Source organism: Nymphalis io, chromosome 2 (genome assembly GCF_905147045.1).
Source record: "Nymphalis io chromosome 2, ilAglIoxx1.1, whole genome shotgun sequence".
NCBI classification, from domain to species: Eukaryota; Metazoa; Arthropoda; class Insecta; order Lepidoptera; family Nymphalidae; genus Nymphalis; species Nymphalis io.
Window position 1 is genome coordinate 11,206,593 of NC_065889.1, and position 6,745 is coordinate 11,213,337.

At 31.8% G+C, this 6,745-nt stretch overlaps 1 long non-coding RNA gene across 1 annotated transcript; it reads left to right on the plus strand.

Moving 5' to 3' along the window:
• The first annotated feature begins 555 nt into the window (after positions 1 to 555).
• Positions 556 to 3,242, plus strand: LOC126773619 (uncharacterized). The gene is made up of 3 exons (XR_007669750.1): positions 556 to 696; positions 1,415 to 1,600; positions 2,400 to 3,242. It is a non-coding gene; the product is annotated as an uncharacterized LOC126773619 (long non-coding RNA).
• Positions 3,243 to 6,745: the final 3,503 nt, after the last annotated feature.

A 6,745-nucleotide genomic window follows, 5' to 3' on the forward strand; every position in this document is an offset into this window, starting at 1 on the left:
ACACTCCACGTGTCGGCTCCATCGACCATCAATGCGCCTGGAGACATGACCAGCCCATTTCCACTTCAGTACTTCTATTCATTTTGCTTAGAATTCCAAATTCAAATTATTTTATAATATAAATATGACTAAAGATTTCTATCAAACTTAATTAATATCGGGCATGAAAAGTTTTCGTAATATATTATCCTATACGATTTGCACTAATTGTAAAATATAATCTTTGTTCAAATGTACCTGTTACAATTAAAATGTGTTGCAACACAGTCTAGAAAATCGATACATATTATATATACCAACTTTTTTGGTAATCAATAACATTTTCAAGGTTTAGTTATTTCAAACAGATATAAGTACGTATATTATTTATCATATAGATTCATAAAATATTTTATGACCATTCAAATGATGTAATATTTACATAAAAATGTGAATAAAAAAAGCCATCGGTTATTGTCGTGCAAATTTTTATATTTTATTACTGTAATACAAAAACTTTACTTCATGAATATTTTATTTAAAAAATATTATTTGAATATAAAAAAAGTATGTGAGTAAAAAATAATAATAATCATAGTAGGTGAAGTTGAGTTGAATATTAGATTTGTTTTTTTTATAAGAAAATGTTTATTAATTGCCATTATTGTGACGTCATGTACCAAGGAATTGCATTTATTGCACTTATTTTTATTATTTGTAAGTTATTATATTTATTCTTTAAAATAATATGGTATATAAAAATTATTTGCAATTATATCGTAAGTATAACTAAATGGATATTAAAAGTAGCTACTGTGCAAATCATGACAGTGTGGAATGAAGGCAAGAATGGTAGCGCCATTACCACCTTGAATTGCAATTTCAATTCTCTGGGCGAAAAATGAACCAGCTACCATCACCATTACATAACCATCTATCACCATCTATCAGAAGTAGGACGGGTGTTAATTATATATCAGTAATAATATTATAAATGCGAAAAGTAACTCTGTCTATCTATTACGCTTTCACGACTACGCCACTGAACCGATTTTGATGAAATTCTTTGAAGCCGAACGCGGGCGGAACTGCGGGCAAGCACTAGGTTTTAATAAAGCTACAGATTTATAAAATCACTTGTCCTGACTGACGAACCGAAAAACGATATACGAGACAATTACGATAAGAAAGGGTTTTTGGATATTTCAACTGTAAGGGGGCATTAAGGGGGTAACTTTGTATAAAGTGTACCTGTACGAAGTCGGGATGGGAGTTTTTAGTATGTTTCTGCTTAGTCTTTATTTAATGTGCTTGATGCTACAATTGAAGGAGCACTTGAAGGAGTACTCGTAAGTGTATCCTTTGTCGTAGATCTTTAATTACATTCCTACATTAAAGTAGAATATTAAATACAATGTTTTCACTCTTATGTTAGCAATACAGACATCGCTAACTCGATCATCGTATGATTCCAACAATGATCCGTGTGATATAGTTTGCCAAGATCTTACCGAAAATGACAAGCACCCAGTGTGCATGATGTTTAGTAGATACAAAAGAGGGTATCAGTTCTTTGTTAATTTGTGTCACGCGAGACGTGTCATTTGCAGAGATAATTTAGGTAAGTTTAATATTGTATTGTTTTTTTAAGACATTACACGAACTAGATTTAGTATTGTTTTTTGAACCTTATTTATTAATAATTAATAATTTTAAACACACTTTCGTCTGTTCCTATGGAAGGCAAACTTCGTTTAAAATCTTCAATTAAATTTTAACAAATTATGGTCGATTTTCGACCAGTGGGCGATTACTTGTATACTTAAATACATAATACACCCACTCTCACCCTTAATTAAACCTGCAACTTCGGAGTGCCATTTTCTACAGCGCCAACGGGCCAGTTAATAGAAGTACTAAAGTTTTTTTATGTTACAATTTTATATAAAAATTCCTTAAAATAATTATTCTCTTATTAATCTATTTAGTAGCAGTAAATCTCCGTATGTGTTACGCTACTAAGCTACTTCTCTGTAATAATACCACCACTTAAGGGAGAATATTAGACAACTGCTTTTCCACATGATTCGTTTCCTTATCTCCCTTCGCCACTCAGCACGAGAAGAATTATAAAAACAAACGTATTTACATGAAAATGAGTAGTGTTTTTTCAATTATAAACGCGCATTTTTGGTTGAGATCGACGTGTCCTATTCGGTAATCTTGGCTCGTTCCATCTGAATTTTACTAAACAACTAGCGAGTTTTTTATTGTTATATCTGTCTAATCTTTTACATACATTTTGTAAATAAAGGCAATGTTTGTCAAATTTTAAATGTTTATATACAATTTAACGATAAACAATATAATATTATAACGATAAATAATAATTAACTAATGATTCTAATTACTTGTTTCAGTGTTACAAATGGTACATCCAATGAGATGCATAAAGAGCGGACAGTCTTTTATGTCGATTGATTAATTCGTAATATTATCTAAACTAATATTATAAATTCCAAAGTAACTCTGTATATCTGCTACGCTTTCACGGCTAAATCGCTGAGGTTTTTTTTTTTTAAATACATAAGCTATGGCTTGACCGTTATCACACCTGATGGAAAGTGAAGATACAGTCTAAGTTGGAGCGCGCTTGCCTAGAAGATGCCTATTTACTCTTAACTTGTAGGTACCAATATTGTAGGTGGTGGGTACCACGGAGGTCGGGAGGGTATTCCAGACCTTAGCGGTGCGTATCAGAAACGAGGAAGCAAATCGTTCCGTACGTGTCTTAGATACGTCAACTACATACGGGTGCAGATCTTTACGATGCCTCGCAGTTCTGTGGTAAAACGGTGGACCTGAATTTGATTAAATTTAGCACGAAGTACGCTTGAACCCTAAGGAAGGACATAGCCTTTTTTTAAACTTAGAACCTACCATCCTAAAAAAGCGAGTAAAACCGTGGGCAAAAACTACAATATAGTGTTTGAATAAATAAATGTTATACTTTATACTGTCATATCTTGTTACGCCAGCAAGATAATCTTTACAAATATTTATTGCATTTGTAAAGATTACCTTGCTTGCAATACTTAGGGAGTTGAACAAATATAATGAAAAATTCAGTTAGTATACGACTGGAACTTCAGTAAAGTTTTTGTGAGAAGAAATTTGAAACTTACCGCAGATCACGTTACATTACATTGTGAAATGTCAAAACGTGGTAATAATACGACCCAGACGGGCGTGCACAAGGCCCACCGAATGAAAGTGATTTAAGGAATGGGTAATATTTCATACAATGCCAATCCCAATGAGCTTACTACTAGGAGACTCATTTAATCAGTTTGTTTATTTATTTAATTAAGAAGAAAATATATTGTACACAATTTACTTCTACTTATTATAATATAGAATTATTTATTATGTGATCTGTAAAGTAACGAACGAATATTATATTGAAGAACGAATGTATGAAGGATAATCGTAATTGGTTGCGAATGAACTAAGCAAATAGCGTACAATAGAATGTCATTGGGTGATCATTGGTGTATTTTTATGTATATACATGACGCGCTTGTTACACGGTCCGGTAGAGGCTAACTGAGACTGTCAAGTACTCGTAATATTTCGAGCGTCAGATGACGTCTTCGTAAGATTTGTTATTTACACATCAATTATCGTGAGTACTCCACCACTTTTACGTTATTGAAGCGGTTTTTTCACGGTATATCGTAGCCTTAATTTTTTTTTTAATTAAGTTATAAAACTTTACTTTTTAATAAAACCTAAAAAAATCCTTATGAAATTAACTATGTTACTGAACTCAAAGTTAAACGGAAAACTTTATAATATATTCCCAAAGAATTTTAACTTTTCAATTTAAAATTGCTTTTAAAGTGCCATTTATAATTCAAATAATCATTCCTCTTTAATATTCAAACTTGATGCATTGAACTTTAGAATGTATATATATTTGGACATTTGTTATGCAATATTAGTAAGTATCTGAGTATAAATTAGTGAAAAGAAAAATCCTGTTGTGTAGAATAAATAGTTTAGAGCATCTACGCAATATCCGATCCGTGCCGACGACGGTCATCGTAGTGGTTTTAGTAGGTTAGAATCAAACAAAAGTGCAAGTTTCTCACGATATTTTTCATAGCACTACCCAGACTAGCTTGCAAATAGCCCTACCACCTTACCAGTTGTAAAACGTCATAGCGAACCCTTGAAAAGTTTAGAAATTGATTGATTATTTACCTGGAATGTTTAGTCTGGTCATTAGGCTACAAATTATCTATATCAGAGTTAGTAATATTCCAAATCTCCAACTGTTATTCTTGTTTTGTTTGTTGAAGACGATTAATGTCCGAAATTGCCACAACTATAGGGCAGCTTAGGACAAGCCTGAGGCAGTTCTGAATGGCTTGAAGTTATCATGAAACAAGATTTATTAATTATAATTAATATTGAATTAAAATCACATAAATATTAGACAAACTATTTGAAATGTATACACATTAATAAAAGCAATATCTAATAAAAATACACCTTTTTTTTACAATTAATAGGCCAGCGTTTGACCGTTGACTTGCCTGATGTTAAGCATCTACACGGTCTAAGATGTAGCACGCTTGCCTATAAGAAACCTGTTTATTCTGGATTTGAAGACACCAACATTGTACCTATCAGGAAACACGGACTCAGGCAAAGCATTCCATAGTTTCGCAGTGCGAATGATGAATGTAGACTCAAAGTGCTTCGTACGTAGGTGGGGAATTTTCACTGTGTTCCTATGGCGCTTTGGTCGCGTTTGCCTGGCCGTTCGATAGTAAAAACCTTTATATTTTATTTATACATTTGAATTAACCAATTATTCGATAAAACTTAGTGCAGTCGTAATCGCAAGGTATGGCGGCGCCAGAGTCTAATCGAATAATTGTTGGATAACAAAATGAAGAGACATTAAATGTTTCGGTAAAAATTTTCGAGTAAACCTTAATATTTTGTAGTTACTTAGATAATATTTTCTCTCGAATCTAAAGCTGCGGTTGCAAGACGTCCTTTTGCGAGTTTCGTGCAGAAAAATGTTGATATAAAGAATTATCTGCCGTTTCTACATTTCGCATTATAAAAAGAAAATACCGCTAATTTTAAAAATATTTAATTCTGACATTAAAAATGTATAACAGTCACCAGAGACATACTAATTGAGATCACATTCTTGAAAATATTAGTATCTGTAATTAGTAAGAAAATAATTTTATAACTTTTTAGAACTGTGATAATTATAACTTGTTATTTGCTTCATTTATCAACGAGAAAGGACGCAGAATTATCGATATCTGACTCCTAATATTAAGAGTCTGACCAAATAAATATACGAGACTTTTAAAAACAATGATGTCCGTAGAGAACTTTAAGCAAATGAAAAACATGATCACGATAGAGAAAAGAAATAAAATCATTTTAATATTATATTATATATATACATATAATATCAATATATATAATATCATTATAATAATGTATAGGAATTACGTATATACGTGCCACGCACACACAAGGGAGTAGAAGGCCGCGGCGGAGGGGTAGCATGACGACATGAGCAAATATTGTCACGGCCTATGAGTATGTCACTCCTAAAGCGTGATAATAGATATTTCAAATCAAAAATTAAAGTTATTTAGTCGAAGTTAGTAAATTACCTTAAAAAAAAACCAACAGTAACTTAATCACACTGTTAAAAATGGTGAAAAATCCACTTAAAATTGTTTGTTTATATTAAATTTTAGTTTGTTTATTTTACATTTTATTATAGAAAAGTAATATGAAATATCCCATGTATCATGGAAAAATAATACGAAATTCTTTACTAACTGTTAAATAAAGTGTATTTAATAGAACTGCTCACGTTCAGTAAATGGATATTCAACTACCGGCCATTTCGCTTCAACTAAAACACGGCTTTGATGTGTTCTATTTTTGTTATATTTTTACACAGTAACGATATGGTATGAGTAGGGATAATTATTACTGGATATATGCATTTACTTCTGATAAACAGTCATTGCCCCAATATTGATTTTTTTTCCAATACTTAGGCGATCTCTGACAGAGGTCAGAGTTTCTAATACTATCTAGATTTTAAATAAACGATTTATATTCTATACCTGAAAAGAATACATCCATTTGAACATTTATGAAATTCGTGTCTACTTCAAAGAATACTTTTTTTGAAATCAAGAAGACATTGGCATTTTTATGTATTGTGATTTAAAAGTAACTTTACTGTTTATTTATTCAGACGGAACTCCAACAGAAGTACACACAAAAAATATATACACAGAGAACACAACATGTATTGAATAAATTGATTTTTTTAGGCGGGCAGACGGTTCTGCTTATGGTAAGTAGTCACCACCGTCTATAGACACTGGCGAAGTAAGAAGTATTATATTATTCCTTACATCGTCAATGCGTCATCGACCATGGGAACTAAGATGCTATGTCTGTTTTGCCTCTACTTATACTTGCTTATTCACCCTTCAAACCAGTACGCAACATTACTAAGAATTACTGTGTAGGGGTTAAATATCTGATCTAGTCGCCACTACTACCTACCTACCATCTAGTAAACAATACAAATTAAATTGAAAGTAAATCTACCACCAGCTCGAAAAACTGAATCAAAGAGTATCAATCAGTTTCTTTTTAATCGGATCGACCATGTTCTTTAATTAGTTAACTAACTTATAAC